This window comes from Strigops habroptila, chromosome 8 (assembly GCF_004027225.2).
Source record: "Strigops habroptila isolate Jane chromosome 8, bStrHab1.2.pri, whole genome shotgun sequence".
NCBI classification, from domain to species: domain Eukaryota; kingdom Metazoa; phylum Chordata; class Aves; order Psittaciformes; family Psittacidae; genus Strigops; species Strigops habroptila.
Window position 1 is genome coordinate 51,082,406 of NC_044284.2, and position 19,681 is coordinate 51,102,086.

General features: G+C 38.0%; 1 protein-coding gene across 20 annotated transcripts in view; it reads left to right on the top strand.

The window, feature by feature from the left end:
* Positions 1-19,681, top strand: part of PTPRF (protein tyrosine phosphatase receptor type F) — a 391,730-nt gene that overhangs the window by 65,635 nt on the left and 306,414 nt on the right. The window contains exon 1 of one of the 20 annotated variants that reach the window (XM_030493852.2): positions 8,065-8,083. The exons of the other annotated variants lie outside the window; for them this stretch is intronic. The gene's annotated coding sequence lies outside the window, so the exon portion shown is untranslated. Of the gene's footprint in view, positions 1-8,064; positions 8,084-19,681 lie in introns of those variants that run through there. 20 annotated transcript variants of the gene reach the window in all.

Below are 19,681 nucleotides of genomic sequence, written 5' to 3' on the forward strand. Positions count from 1 at the left end.
GGGAGCAATCTGGGGACAGGGTAACCATACAGATTGTTTTCTGCTCCTAACTTCTGGGATTTTTTTTAAATCTTTTGGCACCACCAGGAAAATTCAAGTAAATAGCAACAGCAAATCATTTTCTGGAAGTAGTAATTTTTTCATTTATTATTACTATAGTGTTATGATGTATTCTTAGGCAGAAATAAGTGAAAGAATGTGTGCTGATCATGTAATTCTCGTGCAGCCCATCTTTGGGACAATGCAATTACAAATCTCAATATTACTTGTAGCCTTTTTACAGCTGAAATGTATGGATTGGGAAATACTCCTTTCTGTTTGTGAAGTATATATATGTGTATATATATATATATTTTTTTTTTTTTTTTCACTATGAGCCTCGATCTCAGCTGGAGGTTTTGGTGCTGTTTCCATGTTAATAATCTCAACACTTTAAACAGATTGTTCAGCCTTCCTCTGGGAAAGTGTTTTGGGTGAAACCAAAGGCGGTACGTGGGGTTAATTGACACAAGATATTTGCATCATATCAGTAGGGTCATCCAACATCTCTGGATGTAGTAGATGGAAACGGATTTTTTTTTTTTTCCTATTTGCTGGTGATATATCTGAATGTATCTAATAGTGGTCATTTTCAGTTGAATTGCCACAATTATTTTGTCGCATCAATAGCAGTTACTATAGACAGTGGAAAAAAGATCCCAGAGCTTGCAAGAACAGAAAACTCAGCCTCTCTTATACCTTTACAAGGGCTGCCTTCATGTCAAGACAAGTTTTATGCAGGGTTTATGCATAAAATGTTGTAACTGACTGTTTTGCGGAGCAGGTCGGTTGAGAGTCCTTGAGAAGAGACTCGCATCCTGGTGCAGTGGGTTTGAGGTGGAGGTAGAGCAATGCCATTGTGATAGCAGCTGTTTTGTACTCAATTTTAGAGCAATAAACCCCCATCACTGTCATGTTCAACTTCTATAATGAGAGTGACGTGAAGATTATGAAGATGAGAATCCCTTCTCTTTTTGAAAGGAACAGCTAAGAGTTTAAAGTGGCTGCGGGATGCATGGTGGCTGTTCAAAAATGACGTGTAAAGAGGCTCAGAGCAGACTTACACCACCAATAAAAGAAGTTTGGTTGTTTTTTTTTTTGAGGAAAAAACTGGTATTGTCAAACCAAAGATGAATACTAAAAGTAAAAATACACTTCTCAGAAAGAGGAAACCATCATAGAACAAGGAAACTAGAAAAGGGCATGAATTCTGCAAAGTTGAATGTAAGAATGAAATAGGAAAGGCTGCTTCCTATCAGCTTATTAACGACTGTAAGTAGAAGCCACTAATAAAACCTTTTCCAAATAGATTGGCTTCCAGCTGTAGAAGGAGCATTTGAGAAAGATAGGAACGCAAATGTGGAAACTAAACTATTCCTTTACATGTGAGAGGATTGTAGGCTGAGTTTTACATGTTGGAGCCTTTTTCTTCCAGACGACTTCTCTGAGGAACTGTCTCAAATCGAAGTGTCAGTGGAATAGGATTTATAATTAATTGGTGAAAGGAACTGTAACACATCATCAGGACCAGATGGTATTAAATCAAGATTTCTAAAAGCATTTGAATGTGAACTTGATGAGCTGCTGACTCTGGTGCGTAACCTATTACTTAAGTCAGCCTTGATGCTAAAGAATAGAAGATTACAATGCGATGCCAGGATTTTTGTCCTCCATTTTTTTTTTTTTTCTTTCTTCTTTTTTCCTTCAGAGCTTGGCGAGTGTTGCAGGGAGCTGCAGCCAGTAAATGTACAGGGCATATTGATAGAAACTGTAATAAAGAATAGACTTAATGGAAATGTAGCTCTCAGGGAGGAAAGTTGTTTGAAGGAGCCCTCGAGTACATGGGTGTAGGTGAGCTGGCTGGCATGGCTGGTGTAGCTTTCCGGGAAGGTTGCAAGAAGGTCCCTCACTGAAAGCTCTAACATTTCAAATCTCCGAGGTAGAGCCTTTGCTTGACCAGTCACAGGTAAGCAATAAGCTCTGTGAAAGGGATATGGAAAAGAGGTAAACCCCCCATTATTTGTGATTTCTTGTAATTTCATGACTCCTGTACTGCCTCTGGGGTTCTCAGACAGAGACTCTGAGTCTGGTGGAAGGAATACTGTAAAACTCATTGCAGAGTGGTCAGACATTCAGAGAGAACTAAAGGAGGATGGTTAGTGCCTATTAAATCCTGACTTTTGCATATCCCCTGCAACATAGAAAATCCTTTTCTGACCGTTGTTAAAAACTGTTACAGAGGGATTTTTGATACCACTTTTTTTACAGTTCATTTGCTGTAGGCCACTACAAGAGGGCTTAGCTGGCCTTTTGGATCTGATGTGTCCACCAGATGCTTTTGGCTGGTTTATGCTGGCAGTAACTCAATTAATACAGAAGCGTTACAGAAAAGCACAGTGGGCGGTACCTCTGTGGCATGCAGATATATAAATACCTATTTTCTTCTTAAGAGTGGAAAAGAGAACATATGGGTTCCCCTCTGGGTATTGTAGTCTAACTTCAGGTTCTACAGCGTTTGAGGTTATTTGAATAAAAATATTTAAAGGAAAGAATAGAAGCCTTTCAGAACATGTGAGTCTTGTGCATTATGACAAGATAATGAACATTCAGCTTGTTCAAATTATTCTTTGTTTCTGCCACCTTCATCATGTTGAAGCTAAAATGTTCAGAGGCTGCAGAGGGGAGAAGAAACAAAGATATTATGCTAGAGATCCAGAATTCACATTCCCAAGGTTACCTATTTTCTCTTGATGTGAGAAAGAGAAAATGGGTTTTTGAGCTGCTTGTCCAAAACCTGTTTTGATGTTCTGGTGATAGCTGTCTATTTAATGCTGTGCTTTAGACATCTGATAGCCTGACTTCTTTCCTTTGCTTCCTGTTACGGTTGAAATGTTGCTTTTGGTAATCACTGTATTGACCATACATAGCAGTTCCTTCAGATACATGTGCTGTTCACGTTGCATGGCAGGGATGTTACATGTATTGCTATTCCTATACTGGTGTCTGGAAGAGGGACTGCAAGTGCTGGAGTGTTTATTACCATTCAGCAGCACTTTCATTTGAGGCTTGTGATGGAATTTGCCAGCTCCTATAGGACCATTCTCACTTAGTATTTCTGGCAGGGTGTATTTGCTTTTGTTACAAGAAGAACTCCAGGAAAGCGGTAGTATGTTTACAAAATGAAAAGTGTTTCTTCATGGTGTCTGCAGCTTATAAAAGGCTTCAGGGACTCAATGCATGCAAGTCGGTGTAGGAGGCAACTTTTTGGTCTGTATCAACCAAGGTCGTGTTTTTTTTTTTTCTCCGTTTTCTGCCTCCTGACTCCAGCTTTCCTAGTGTTTATAGGGCTGGCTCAGCCTGGGATGGCTTCTGGGTGCTTATAGTGCATTGCTCAATAACAATGCATATAACAATGTTCAATAACAATCATCAATAGATTATTCAATTTTTTTGTTTATATGCAGTGTAAGAACATCACTAACTAGTAGAAATGCATCATTTTTGGTCAGAGGATAATTATATGCTTCTTGCTCGTCACAGATTGAGATACAAAAGATTTAATAGCTCAATTTAAAGGGCTTGCATTTCCTTTTCATCAGTGAAATTTCAAGTAGGGTTATTTCTGAAAACGAGGAGAACTTGCAGTACTTACAATTAAGAAAAGAGAAGTGGAAATAATTTTTAAATATATATCATATCTATGTATAGTGTGTGTACTGACATACTTTAGAATTAATAAAGTGATATTTACATAGTAATCACTTAATTTCTGGAATTTGCTGCAAGAAATTAGTTTTTTTAATCCTGCCTCAAAAAGCCCCAACCCAATAAAAATACAGTTACCAACAGTAACGGTTATGCGGCATAGGATAATTTTAACCAGCTCTCATTTCTTTAGAATATAGGATAACTTGTTTGAGAGATCAAGAACCTGTTCTTCCACTGTACCCGAGTCTAAGATTTTGCTGCTCACTTACATGCGGTTTTCTTGATTTTTAGTGTGGAGCACACTAGTGTCTTGCTGAAGGCAGGTTTGCCTGATGTGGCTTTGGCCACTGCAGCAGGGTTTGTACACATGCAGGAGGCCATCTTCTCTCCTCTGCTTAAGTGCGGCTGCACAAACTAGATTTTAGTCTTTTAAATCTTTTAAATCCATTTTAATTCCTGTTAGGAGTTGCAGAGGCTTGTAGGGGCTAAATAACTCTTGTTTTACTAGAGGGATGCTATTAGGTTTATTGTCTTATCGGAAGCAAAAAAGAATCTAAAGCAATGTATTGTCAGGATTCCACATGTGCTAAATAAACCATTCAGGCTGCCCTGGTGGTTGCCAGCTGTTGGCATGTGAATTTTCTCGTGCAAGGGAGGAATTTGGGTGCATTATCTAGGAGGTGTTAAATCAGTCTGAGTAAGGGAATGTGACTGGAATAGTTCTTGCATCGGTTATCTGTTGGAGCGCTTGCCTCTGGCCTTAGGTTGGTCTAAGAGAAGTATCTTCATTGGACTTAAAATTTTGTTGCTACATTAAAAACAAAATAATTTAGCCATAAAGTAAAAGGCGTCATTCCTTGTGCCCTTATCTGCATGCTATTGAAATGCCTGTAGTGAAGTGCAGATTGAAAAACCTTGGCAAGCTCTGCTTCAGGGAGGTAGATTTTAACTGAAGAAAAACATCTTGAGAGAGTATTTATTAGTGAATTAAGAAATACTTCTGACCTTTCCAGTTTTCAGAAGGCACTGACTGACACCAAAGGTCCATTTATTTTTCCTGTAAAGCAAAACGAATTCCCTCTTGCTGTATCAGTTATTTTGTATCACCTTGCCTCTGTTTTCTTTTTATGAACCTTCCTTTAAAATGAAACCAGTGTCTGAACAGTGGTTTCAGTGATATTTTATGAAGAGAATGCAGAGAACCGTGTACTCACTTGCCTGCTCTGATTCCTTCATTAGTTGTCTTTCCTGATTTACCTGTACCAGTTTGCTTTCACTCAGGTATGTGCTGAAGAATTTGCTTTTAAAGAGAAAAGTAATGCCAGTGCCACTTCATATTTTTCCCTGTATTTCTTTCCCTGGTATGAATACAAATGTCACATCTAGTCCACTGCTAGTGCAGGCAATTGCATCAGAGTCCTCCTTATAATCTGATCAAGTACTACTTCACAATATTTTTTTAAATCCTTTTTCTCATGGCTGTTGCTTGCTGAACTGACAAAGCATTCGTGTAGAAAACATTTCCAGTTTCTAGCCTAAATTTGTTTAGAGATTGTTTGTCTGTAGGGTCTTGTTTTGAAGGAATATTTTGTGAATGTGAGTGACCAGGGCTGCCCCCAAGGCTGTACTGAGCCTCATGTAATGTAAGCAGCAAAAATGCTTCTCTGAGACTTTCTAAGAGCTCTGTCACTTATCTGTCCTCCATCTAATACACCATTTTTTTTTTTCTTAATCATTTTCTACCTGATTGTACCAGAAATAATTCTTGTTTTCTTGAGTGCACAGTTTTGTATGTGGTACTAAGAATCTGGGTCTATATTTGTTACCTGTCCTCAAAATTACCCTGTTCTTAGCATATGACAGATGTCATCCTCTACACTGACATGTAGCAAACTTGATTAGCATTTCCCTTTTGTCTTCAAGTCGCTTTTATTTATCTATATACATATACATGTATATATAATTAAAATATGTCTCAGGATGAACCCTTGGGAAAAAATCTTTTAGTAGCTACTACAGCCTCAGTTTTCTTGTTCGTATTTGACCTTTTAACTTTAGCCCCTTTCCTTATTTATCTTAGGATTCTTACATTGTTGGTTTGGTTTTTTTTTTTTATTTTCTTCCACTAAATTAGTTACTTCCTACATAACATGGCTATGTTGTTCTCTGATAGCTGGATAAATGAGACCTACCACATTATATTTAGAGAAATCTTGTGTTTTATTTGCAAAACATACTGGAAAAATGTGGCATGAATTATTGCTGGTTAACCCAAGTTGTGTCTTATTCTGTTGTTTTTTTTCTCGTTTCCTTCAGGTCTCTAATTATCTGTCTTTTGAAATGTTTTAAAACATTTCATTACTCCTGAGATTAAATCAGCCAACATTTAGATAACAAAATTAGTTTTTTCCCCTTTTTTTTAAACAGACATTTGCATTTGCTATTCTGTAATCCTCTGGTACCAGTCTAGCTTGATATATTTGCTATCGGATCTGCAGTAATCACAGCCCATATGACTGTTTTGAAAGGCTTTTTTGGGGTCCCTGAGCTGCAGTGCATTGAGTATTACAGAGCTGGTCTTCCTCGTTGGCTGCAATAGCTCCTGTGTCTATCCTGACTGCCTTCAGCATCCTACCCTTGTCCCACCCTTCTAACTGCTATCGCCCTTACTGAAGACTGAGGCAACCTATCTGGGTAGTTCGGATAATTTATCCATGCATTCCATAGCCCTGTTGTCTTCTGGTTTGCTCATAGGGCTTGAAAACCATTTTTAACACAAAAGGAGCTGAACCTTTGGTGGTTGTAATTTTGTTCTTAGGCTGCTTATTCTTTACCTGTCAGTCTTTTTTTCCATTTCTTTTGAGCTTGTTGTTTGTTTCCCCGGTCTTTGTTGAACAGCTCTATTTGCAGTGAGGTGTGGATCCCTTCTTTCAACAAGTTTTTCTCTGGTGATTAGGATCTGCATTCCAGATAGCTTTTACAGCTTTGTGCTAGAGAAATGCCAAGTTTTTCCTTAATAGAAAAGTAACCAAGTAAATTTGCCTTTCAAGCATGTACATGTGCATACATGAGTACATATATGAAATCATGCATGCTGCAGAAGACTAAAAGAAAAACATTTTAGTCCAAATGTTCTACAAGTAAATAAAAATAACTTTGGGATAGAGGATGTTTACAGCCAACTTGGTGTTGATTAGTGTAGCTTAGCTACTTCAGGTTACCTTTCTCATGGTTGTCTAAATGCTAAACCAGCAGAAGAACATTGACTTCTTAAGAATATGAACTGTAGATTAAATTAGTTGGCAGCAATGAGCTTACATGGGGGGAGCAGTTCTTGGGATGTTTCTTGGTAAGCTAATACACTGCACATTGAACCTTTCAAGCTCGGCTCTGCGGAAAGCCCCCAGTGAAAATACATTCCTAATTGCCAACAGCACTGGTTAACATGTCATCTAAGAAATTTAGTGGTCCAACTTCAGAACAGCTTTAATACACTTTTGTCACCCCATGTGAATAAAATGATATACTGATTAAGGTAAAGCTGCCTCATTATTCAAATATTGATAGTAGCATATTTTCATATGGTATCTTTCTTTCTCTTTTTATATCCTTTAGTACTGCTAAAGGATATTCATGGCCACTCAGTGGGAATATGGGACCTGAAGAAGGTCTCCAACTTCCTTGACCAAGGAAGCAAATATTTGGTAACTTCAGATGAGCGAGAGATAACAGGTTACTTTATTTTCAGAAAGAATGAAGACTCCATAATTTAGGATTATTTTGAAGCAACCCATAACTTGCCAGCAGGCTTTTGAGACAGTGGTGTAATCAGTAGCATTTGGCTGGGTTCCATATCACATATATGTTGCTCAAAAACTGAGGTTCAGTGTAATACAAATGATGTTTCTTGGAGGATGAACATTTGGTAATAAAAAAATACCAGAACAGAGATTGTAATCAGTGCATAGTCTTTACAGCTGCAGGTCTTGACAGTTATTAGTAAATGGTGGGTTTGGGGTTGGTTTTTTTTTTTGTGTGTGTCTCCACCTGTGATGCTGCAGTGTCAAGATTTGTTGTCGCATGTGGTGGTTTTCATTTGGTGGTGGAGACGCTCTGTCCTGGAGACAAAGGTTCTACGCTGTCTACCATGGACAAGCTTTCAGCTTGGATTTATGGGTTTTGGTTCCTTCCATCCCCGACTGTGACATGTGGCAAATGCCGTTACTAGCCCTTAAACAGAATCTGTTTTACACAGGAAGAAAAAATCAGTCACAGTGAAGTGTGGCTTTCAGGAAGATGAATGTGGTCATGGAAAACAACTTGAACTCATGGTTTGGTTAGTTTATTTATTTATTTATTTGGATCCAGTTATATGCTCTGTGTATTACAAGTTATATTGCTCAATGTCTTACAGCACCTGATGTATGAAATTCAGTATTTTTTACTCTTTTATTGAGATGGTATTCAAATTGGAAGACCTCTTGTCCCAGTGTTCTCCTAATGTGGAATAATAACTAACTAGGCATACCAAATAGTTGGTGGTGATAAGAAACAATGAGCATCTCAAATTAAATCTGTAAATGTCATTTGCAGGTTTAAATCTGTGAAGGAGGAATAACTTGAGTGGGCAAGGGTGTTCATAGAAACCTGTGGTTCCTTAGATTGCTTTGGTAAAGAGGCACATGGCCTTAAGTTAACTAGAAACCTCAGTGAATGTAGTTCTTGTTGAAAATGAGTGGTTAAAATTCCCCCTTCGTAGGCTAGGTGGATCGTACCTGCCTTTAAGAACCTTTGTGTTTTGGCAATATGGGAATAGCTGAACAAACCAAGAGGACTTCAAGGAGTTATACGAGTTCTTGCTGCTTGATCGCTTGCGATGATTCCTTTTCAGTTGTTGTAGAAAATGGCAAGAATGTAGATGGCTTGTTATTCCAATGCCACAAATTGGTAATGTTTAAGATGATAAATTACATTACATAGTACCAGTTAAGGTTCAGGTTTGAAAGCACTCTAGCTACTTCTCAGAACTAGTTATGTATTTACTCCTTAAAAGGGACTCCTATGGTAATTGCTACTATTTTTCTTTATTTGCTCCCTGCTTAGAGGGATTTTTCAGTAGTTAGAGTAACTAACCAACTGTACCTTTAAGTTGATGATTTCCCACTCTTCTCTTCCCTTGATTGCTTGTTGTATTTCTTTGTTCTATCTTGTCTATATTAGATCATAACTTCTTCAAGACAGGAACTGTATGGTGGAGAATCCAGGATCATGGGGTATGATCTTGGTTTAGGACCTTCAGGCAGTATGAAAATAAAAATAACTATGCTTGAAAGATTTTTAACATATGATCTAAACTGTTACAGGGCAGCAGTTTACATTCTGTTCGAGCTTAGCAATATACAGTCAAGTTCAAACAAGTTGGAAGGTGACTGTCCTGAGTTTTAGTGCTTGCTCTGTGATTTATCTGCTTCTCAAGTCTTAACCAAGCTCTGTTATCAGAAAATGAAGCACAAACAGGTATGCTAATACAAGATTTATTTGGGGATTTTAGTTGCAGGAGAGTCAGATAATTCCACTATTTCCAGTGGCAGTTTTTGCACTGTAGTACAACTCTTCAGAGTGTGATTTTTATATGCAGAATATGCAATAGTACACATACCCATGCTGTAAAAGCAGTAGATCTTTATTAAAAAATAGAATAATTTCTTCATAAGGGTAACCACTTAAAAATTGGACCACAACATTCCTTTTTATGCACACATTAAAGTGTGGTATTCAGCGGTACTATTGCAGTCTGTTTCTCGGATGATCAGATAATGTAATTTTTAATAACTTGTCAACTACCAGTAATATGCAGCTGTGTGCAATTTGTATAGGATCCATGAAAGTCTTCAAAGTGGAAAAATGTACAATAAACTGTCTGTGCAACATATGATGCATTATTTAACATCATAAAGTGTTGTAATGCTGAAAATTTACAGCTGTCTATAAGCCATGTTAATAAGATGGTAAGTTACCTTGGGAATGAATATGCCTTACATGGGAGCCTCTCTGTGCAGCTGCCTGTGCCTCCTTGCTTTGAGCCGTGCCTGCTGGCAGGCACCTGTGGAATGGAGACACATCAGGGTTGGTTTTTTTCTACTTTAAGTCATTTTGGTGTCTGCTGATGTTGTGGTGATTATGGGTACAAGGAAATAAAAAATCCCAGAATTGAACAACCTCTGCCCTTAGTCAGAAGTCCATTTCCTGTTGGTTGAAAGGTTGTCTTATCAGGAATTAAATTTTTCAGCCATCTGACTGGAAATAGAAGAGAAACAGGGGTTAGGGTTAACTGAACTGTTGGGGGAAAAAAAGGAAGCATAAAGCATTCTGTAGGCTTTCCTGTGGGAGGAGGTGGATCATCGCTTGAATTGCACGGGAAGCAACTGAAGAAATTACTGTGTTTAACACATTTTTATGTTGGGTAAGTTTGTGTACAGTCATAAACAGGAGACCGATTAAGGGACATCCAAAGCCGAGTTTTTATGTGAAATTTAATTTAAAGTTCCATGAAATGGACAGTGCTCCTAAAACACAGTTCATTCTTGCAACACTAAGTGTGTCTTTATGGTGACCCTAATTGGTTTGGAGATAAGTTGCTGAGTTTTAACACAGGGGAAAGAAGGTAGAGTTGCTATCAAATAAACCTGGTGGAGTGGCAGCAAGTCCTGCAGGTGGTTCCTGGCTGTGGCGGAGCTTTATTCATAGCTGATGGCAGGGATGGGGTGTTTTGGAGTGAGGGGTGAGGAATTGGAAGAGATACCTCCTTTGCTTGCTGGCCATTTATCACAGAAGAAAATTGAGCTGTGATTTGGGGGTTTTTTTGATGGTGATTTATTTCTTGTTTTCTAGCATGATTGGAAACTTTGAGAACTGAAGGACTTTTGGGGGTGAAGATCAGCTTTCTACCTAGGGTTAATTTGGGAAACCTGTGATACCTGAGGGCAGGTGGTCCTCTCTGGCCTTGATGTGGTGTCAGGTGCATCTGGGAGTGACTTGTTGGGTCAATACTTTGCATTTTGTGTCCACTCTACTGGAGTTTTTCAATACTTTTTTCTTTTTAAATCTCTCTTCCTTCTGAAAGTGTGGGAACGGATGAAAGCAACTTGGGTGATAATGGCAGCCTTGAAACACGGTAATAAGGGTGTAATGTCTCAGTGGGGCTCATACGTTAGGGCAGATTGCTCCAAAGCGAAGTGTGGGGTGGAGGGGTAGTTGGGAACAGATTGCTGATCTTTCAGAGAAGTCACCCCAGTGCCCTTGCAGGAGTCCATCCTGTCCCTGCAGCACTCCTGGTACCTACCAGGAGACAAAATACTGAGGTTTGTGGGAGCGGAGAGTTACCCTTGCCTTGGAAAGTCCTTGGATGATCAGCGTTGTTTCTCTGACACTTTTTAGACATCTATCCTAGGATTAGTTTTCCAAATGGCTGTATAAACTCTTTTCAAGTCTTCTAAAGGATGGAATTACATAATAAAAGATAACTCAGTGGAATGTTATAGCATGTTTATATAATATATATATTATTTTCTGTGTGTGACTTAACCCAGAGTATGAATACAGTTGTAAAACTGATCAGGCAGATAGCTGAATAGTTTAGCATGAACTTCTGTATTGTCACAATTAACAGAAAGCAAATGTTGGGAAACTGTGGATTGTTAAAGCCTTGATTTTTGTTTCAACTGCCAGAGCAATCCTGGATATTATTGGAAAAGAAAGAAGTAATAGGGCCCTGGGAGATCTTAAATGTGAATATCAGTGTCATGTTTCCGGGTGAAATCCTCCCAAAATGTGAGTCGTGTCTTGGTGCTACTCTGTAATTGCCCCTTTGTTGGCTATCAAAAAAAATTGCCAGCAGTGTTCACGAGTAGTTGGAAGTGATTTGACAAAATCTACTGGGAGAGATCACGAGGCTGAGAGTATTACTTTGGCCTCACATGGGGCCTGGTTTGGGCTCTTTCACTGATATCTTTGCCTTTTAATAAGTAATTCACTCTGGGAAATTATTTTTCCAGATTTCTGCAATTGGTGAGTGGAAGTCTGAAAATCAGGTGAAACCTATAAAGATGTGAAATTGATGCTGAAACCTAATATCTAGAAAGGCTTTCTGTTAGCATAGAAGAAGTAATAATAATAAAAAGCAAATGTGACTTTAAAGTTGTCTAAAGAGAGGGGGAAAATTCTGAGTTTCAGCAGCAGCACTTGAACAGACTGGGTTAAGAAGGGTACTGCTTGTCCCTCATTCATCTTCAGACTTTGAAGACAAGTAATTTCTAAATAGTCTACAGTCTCTGCTGAAGTACATTTCCTAAAAGTACAGGGCAATTTGTATTATGTGAAATTATTTGCTATTCTGATTGTTAAACTTCACTTGTATTCGATAACTAGATCCATATACGTGAACAAAAATAGCCTCTGTAAAATACTGCCTTGCAATTTATGTTGTACTTGCATTTGCCTTTCAGGTAAAATAATGAGTTTGGTGAAAAACTTCTCATCAGTGTAACCTTATTTACAACAAAAAAAAAAAATCCTTCTCAAATACCACTGTGCTTTTTAGGTAATTATTAATATTATGAAATAACATTCTGAAGCAGTAGTGTATGTTTTGAGTGTTGTCTGCTTTTGTCTGCATTGAATTTGTACACCATTAGAGCGGTGGGCTGAAAGACCACAGAGATCCTGTTTTCTTCCTCACATGTGCAGTTCCTGCATGTTTATTCAAGATTGTAGAAAACCTTTTCTAACAGCGTCTAAAGTGCTGTTGGAGTCTGTTGCCCTTATGTGGTATAAGGAGTTTACCTCAAAAGCAGCCTTTTATTACAGAAGAAATTGGTTTGCAGTGAAAAGGCATAAATATTGAGAAGATATTTTCCTGGCCAGATACTAGGAGGAAGCCTTTTAAGCCTTTCTATTTACTTTCTCTGTTTTGAACTGCACCGTTCTGATTGTGGGCGTGATAGCAGTGGGTGAAGGGGGAGGCAGAGCTTGGCATTACCTGCTTTCAGATGAACATAGAGACTGGCCCCCACAGGAATAAGTTGGTGTGACCACAAGTTTGAGCGTGCCGTTACAAAAGTAAAAACCCAGGAAGCTGGTGAATGTAGTGTGGAATTAAGGCTTACATACAGGCACGTTGTTAGGAGTTGTTAGAGAGAAGTGATGCTTTGGCAACCCAATGGAGTGACGACCAGCCAGCATGTGGGTGATGCTACCTCATGTGTGGTCTTGCATAGGTGTTGATGGGTCTTTTGTCAAAACATGTGAACATCCATCTTCTATGGAATAAAAGCAGATGCTTTTAATTGATTAAAGAGAAGTAAAGGTGGGACTATACAGCAAGTGTCAGTCTGTCCCAGACCATGTCCATCCGCTATTGCACCTGGGGTGTGGGAGTGTGCCCTCGTATGGGCACAGGGTGGAAAGTGCTACCCCATGCATTCGGTATTCAGCGCTTCTTTGTGCAAACACAATACAAATATTAAATTACTTTTTTTGTTGTTGTTTGTTAAAGGCTTCCCTTCACAATGAAGACAAATAGCTGTTGGCACAGCTATTGTCTCTTGGCAGGGTTACTCTGGGGATGTATCTAACAGATCTCTACTGCAACACATGGAGGAAGATTCTGAGTGGTCTCCTTTCAAACAATGCAAAAGCTTTTCATTTGGTTTTGTTGTGTTTAATTAAAATAAATACACCCAGAGGCTTGAGCAATATTGGATGTTTAAAAAGTAGAAATAGGAAGATTAAACAAGTGGAAAAAAAAATTGTAGTGCACAAACTTGTTATACAAAATGTATAAACTTATGTTAATAGGATGATAAAAATTCAGGGGAAAAACTAGCTTAAATATTTAAAAGTGTATCTTTAGATCCATTGCCCTTCAGATCCTTTGCCCTCTTTTGGCATTACTTAATCTTCTTATTTGTATTGTAAAATATTTAATTATATTTTAATATTGCCTCACTGAAAATTGAGTTGTACTACTGCCGTGGTTTAACCACAGACAACTAAGTACCATGCAGCTGCTCGCTCCCTTCTTCCCTGGTGGATGGACAGGTGAACCAGAAAAAAGGCAAAACCCATGGGTTGAGATAAGAACAGTTTAATAATTGAAATAAAATAAAACATAATAATAGGAATAAAAAAAAAAAAAAGAGGAATAAAACCCAAGAAAGACAAGTGATGCAGAGTACATTTGTTTACTGCCCGCTGACTGATGCCCAGCCCATCCCTGAGCAAGGATCAGTGGCTCCTGGCCAACTCCCCCCAGTTTATATACTGGGCATGATGTTCCATGGGTGTGGAATACCACTTTGGCTAGTTTGGGTCAGGTGTCCTGTCTCTGCTCCCTCCCAGCACCTTGTGCCTCTCCTCACTGGCAGAGCATGAGAGACTGGAAAGTCCTTGATTAGGGTAAGCACGAATTAGCAACAACTAAAACATTGGTGTGTTGTCAACATTCTTCTCACACTAAATGCAAACACAGCACTGCACCAGCTACTGGGAAGAGAATTGATTTTACCCAGCCAAAACCAGGACAATTACATAGGTCCTAATTTTTTTCTGTGCATGTGTCTGTTTAACTTGTGTTAGAGTTCTGCATGCCTGTTTGGTGGAATATTACTGTTCTTGTTTAACAGCTTTGTTAAACTAGAAGTTGATGGTTATTCTGTTACTTTAAAAAAACCCAGCAACCAGCTAGTCATAAGACATGGTTGCTGTTTTTAATTTTACAGGTTACACAAATTGCCTAACAAAGGTGGGGAAAAGCCCAATCTGTAAACTTGTTTCTGGGTGATTTGATGGCTTAATCTGCAAGCAGTTGAAAGCAGCCTGCCCCAGTTGCAGAGCTGCGGTCTGCCTGCGCCTTGGACAGCAGTGCAGGTGATGCTGGCCTTCACCCTAGTTGTGCTTGTTGAAGGATTTTATTTATTTATTTATTTATTTATTTATTTTCTCTGTAGAAAACAAAGTGAATTTGGTTTCCATCGTCCTCTTCTTCTGGCAGTAGATAGGCGAGTGCTGCTAAGGTGAAAACACATGATGCTGGTCCACGGGTTCTCTCTCCTGTTCCTTGACTTGCAGAAGGTTCATGCCCACCCCTCTTGCTTCTGGAGAGAGGATGATGGGCGTTTGGGGAACTCTCAATGAAATATTGGAGGCTTTCTCAGTATAAATATTGTCAGCAGAGATCAGAACATTTCACCCTTTGTGTCAGACAGTGGCACGTGTTGAGATCTAAGTGGCATATCTACATATTTCAACAAAATATGCTGCTTCTCCTGCCTTCACATTCATTTTTAAGTTTCATTGGCAGACAGATTGCGTTTTATGTCCTTTCTCTGCACATTATGCCAGAAGGTTCCTTTGCAGAAAATAAATTTATAGTGACTAGCTGATAAAGGTCTTTCCGCAGCGGTCTTGCAGGAACATTTTCAGAGCCATCCTTCCCGTGGTGGTGGCATTGCTCAGCCGTCTCTCCCAGCACCAGAGGTGACAGCCTACCTGCAGTATTTTCCTTTGTATCTTTCCATTGTGATTTTCCAGTTCATGTCAAGGAGAAACTGAAATTTGTAAATGGAGAATTCTTGGATAACTTGGTCCAAACTATTCTGCTGACTTGAGCTATGCAGTCTTACAAAACTGCTTTTTCAGGTAGGAGCTGTCAGGTTTATTTGATTGTGGGCGGCCTTTGTATATGTGTTGAGGTGCGTATGGGTGTGCATGCGTGTATATATTTACTCTTCAAAACTGACATTCAAGCAAAGAACCAACCACTTGTGTTGGTGACATGCTGCTGTGGTTTGATGCCAGTGAGCGCTTGAGCTGTTCCGCGGTTTAGCAGTGCCATTGCATACCAAAGCGATCCTGTGTTTTGATAACATTACTTTCAGGTTTTGCAGAACCATAATCGGTTTTATATATGTGAGCTATTCAAGTTTTTAACAGTCTTTCAGATCTGCTATTTTACATGTTTCCCCCCCCCCCCCTTTTTTTTTATGAATAGAGGTAGGCAAATGAAAAATAGCCTAGCAATCAGAAATTGTTCTTCACAAAAGGTTAGTAGTGAAAGTGGAGATGTGAAAGTACTTTTAAATAGCAGAGGTAGTCTTTGGAATGATTAAAAAAAAAGAGACAACTTTTTTTTTTTTTCTCTCTCTCATTTCTTTAAATTGAAGTACAAAATCTTCGGAAATAATGAAAATTAAACATGCATTTGTGTCCACTGCTGCAGCATTCTGAACAGAATTAAAAAACCCAAACCTCAACTGATCTGCTGTAGTTTGCTGAATTCTACCTCTTGATATTTTGCAAGAACAGAACATTGTCTAATACCAAAGCAAAATTTTGCCAGTGCGTTTATTGTGTTAATGCGGTTAGAAAAAAGTGCTTTAAGGTTTTGTTGAAGCTTATCCAGTAACGAGATGTATTGAGATGACTTGCATATCTTAATAGCAAATTTTTCATCTCATTAATAGAGAGGAAATGTAAAGAATATTATCAAAATAGTCTGTCTGACATGCAGAAAATGTTAAACTTTATCACATTTCAGCACAAATAAACTCATTTATGGCCACACAAAAAATGATCATGCCTTGTGTTTGCCTGCTATAAATTTGGTTTATTCCTGTAGTAATTACAGTCGCTGATTTGGTAGAAGTTGAAAACTTTTTTTTTTCCCCCAAACATGAGAAGACTTCTGCATTCCCATTGCTACTGCATTGCAACACTTTGAACTTGCTTAGCAGACATGACAAAAGGTTTTAATTAAAATACTAGCGAGATAAAAAAAAAAAAACATGTCTGCATTAACTTTGTACATTTCTCATAATTTGTTAATTCTTGTAATAAAGGAAAAATAGCATGACTGAGATAAGAGGTTGTCCTCCCTCCTTACTCCCCCTCATCAGTAAAAGATTGTGTCAGAGCTCTGGGATGTTTTGCTTAATCCCAGTGTGGGCTCTGAAGCATTGCTGAGATGTTACTTGTTGGTGCACGGATGCGTAGGAGATGCTTAGGAGGTTTTATTCACCAGCAGGAACATCATTGCAGCATGGTTGGGGTACTCTGAAATCTATCCAGGTATCTCAAATAATTGTAAAATAACTCATTCTCGAGTTATGCACCATCTGAATATTCTGAAATTAAAGAATCAGTGACAAAACAGATAAGGTAGCTCAGGGTCCTCCAGGAATTTTTCTGCCCAGTCCATGCTGAATTTGAGATGAGCCCAAAAATAGAGATGAGTGTTGGAGTTCATTAAATCTTTCCACTCTTATTCTGCTACCTTGTAATAAATATCCCATTCTCTGAAATATGATTTAAATAATGATGTAAATAATGAAGAAACTTTGATGTATATCAGTCACTTTGATCTTATTTTGTTACATTTCTCAAAGGAGAGGTTAATTATTAGTAGTTTGGTAATTATTAGATTGCCTCGATTTGCTGCTAAGTACAGCTTTTACAGTAAGGTAACACCTTTTGTCAAGATTATTATAAGCCTATGTTATAATTGTCTAACTATGTCAAATCAGCATTCAGGTACTTCATACTCATATGTTTGGTAGTAAAATATTTGTTTAACATATTGAGTGCTGAATGTACAGTTGTATTGATGTAAAAGTTTGAATTCAGTTGAAATGCATGAAACAATATTAGCTACGTTATTCCTAAATTTATTGCATACATAAATCAAAAGCAAACTTACTGCATTTTGCTTTTTGAATTGGTAAGGGAGTGTTTTCAAGGTTTAAAATGGTCAAGGTATTAACTCTGAATAGTGACTGGAAAATGGGTTTGGCCCTGGAGGATATTGTAAATAGTAGATCTCATCCTCTTGCACTTAGTGTTTATTTCTACATTGGAAAATGAAAACAAATCTTCATGCTATGTTATTTCTTAATTGATTTCTTATTTTGAGCAAATCAAGTCATTGAATTGAATTAACTGAATAAACTGAAATTAGGAAAAAAGCTATTTCTACATCAACTGAAAGGTCAATCACTATTTTGAGTTGGTTTAGTGCATCACTTTCAGTTGTTTAGCCTGGTGATTTGCCTCTCTCAAAGGCTTGGGACGCAACTGCAGGTTTTTTGAACATAGATTAGATTTGAATACTTTTGATGCATGAATGCTTTTTAATGTTACATGTATTTCTAAATACATAAAATATGTTGTAATGCTTTAGAAACATAAACCTAATTTTTAAGTACTTAAAAACATTATGTAAATACATGTTAAAAGTTAATGTTTAGTTTGCTCCTCAAGTAAAAACCCTTATCAATGTGAAAAGACAAATTCATGTATCTGAGAGCTGCTTCTATTTGGTGTTACTTGTATAAGCACATTGCAGGATTACAAGAAATAAGGACTCTGATTATCTGAAGTTGTTCATTGTGGTTACTTTACTGTTTGATACTGTTTATACACTTCTAAATGTGTAGTGCTGATACAGCCTTTATAATTAATGTGGAAATCTTTGTTGTGTTGTTTACATTTGTTGTCACATTCAATTTTCTGCGAGTTTCAGAAGACACAAATATTCAGTGCATGATGCTATAAGGGTGGAATTTTGGAGTAAAATGGATATGCAATGCATTTATTTTACTATTATCAATATATTCTATTTTTTGGTGCTTTATTTACATATATAAAGTTGAAATACAGGCAGCTCTGAGACACGATTTTGGCGTATTTTACTAAGCAAAAAATAGAGTGTATTTTAAATAACTTTTAAAAGTGCTCTTTATTTTAATACCTTCTGTTATAGAAGATCACTCACTGGGGATGATAACACGGTAATTCTGGTAGGGAGAACTGTTTATTTAAAAATATGCTTGTCTAGATTTTGTGAGTATATCCATCCACTTTTAATACGCTTCTATAATAGATGCTCTGTAGTAATGGATGTGTGATACAGTAAGTGCGTTCATCTATTCTCACTTCGAACACGTGTATTTTATTTTTAAGTTACAGCTCACCTTTAGTCACTTGGCAGGGATTGGATATTCCAGTCTGAATGATTATTGCAATTCCAGCTCTTGTCTGGGACAGTAGCATAGCTGCTGCTGGAAGGAAAACCTTTTAGGCTTGTGCAGATTGATGCTACTTTATTTCTAATGTTTTCTTACCCTTTTAAAGGAGGGGGAAAGAAAAAAGTATGTTTCGTAGAGGTGTAAGAAAGCTTGGTTGTATTCAGGATGAGAGTTTGCTGGTGGTAGTTGTTAGCTGACTTGGATGTTGCTGCTAGTTCTCCAATATTAATGCATTCTTATGGGTCTTTGGGCTTTGTGTCAAAAGCCTCGTAGAGAGACAGATAAACATCAGCTCTTCAGTGCGATGGAGGACACATTTCAGGCAACACTAATGTGAACTTGATCTAATGGTTCCTCTGGTATTTTCCTTCATGTTGTTTATCGCTTTTCTTGGATTTATGCTGTAGCAAGATGTTAATGCTAGGTACTTGAAGATTATCCTGTTGTGATAGTCTGATGAAATAAATTGCAATGGATTAAAAAGAAACCAACCTTTCCATTGTATGTTTTTGCGTGTATTTCATAAAACTTGTTTCTTATAACATAAAAGTCTCTTTTCCATTACAACCAGAATTTACTGTCAGTAAGCTGCTGATCTACCAAAGGCGGCTGAGAGCAACTATTCTTCAAAGAACAACCCCAGTCCTGGCTTCATGCTGTCTGTTATATCAGTGGCATGCTTGCAAGCTTGTGTAGTAGTGTAGTTGTTTGGACGTTTTATGTCTGATTCACTCCTGTACCCCTGTGCTAGAAGTGTTCTGCTCTTCCAGTGTTGACAAGATACTGCTGTGGTCTTTTCTTGTTCTGAAAAACTTCAAAGTCCTGTAGACCACCTTAAAGTCAGTTCTGCACAG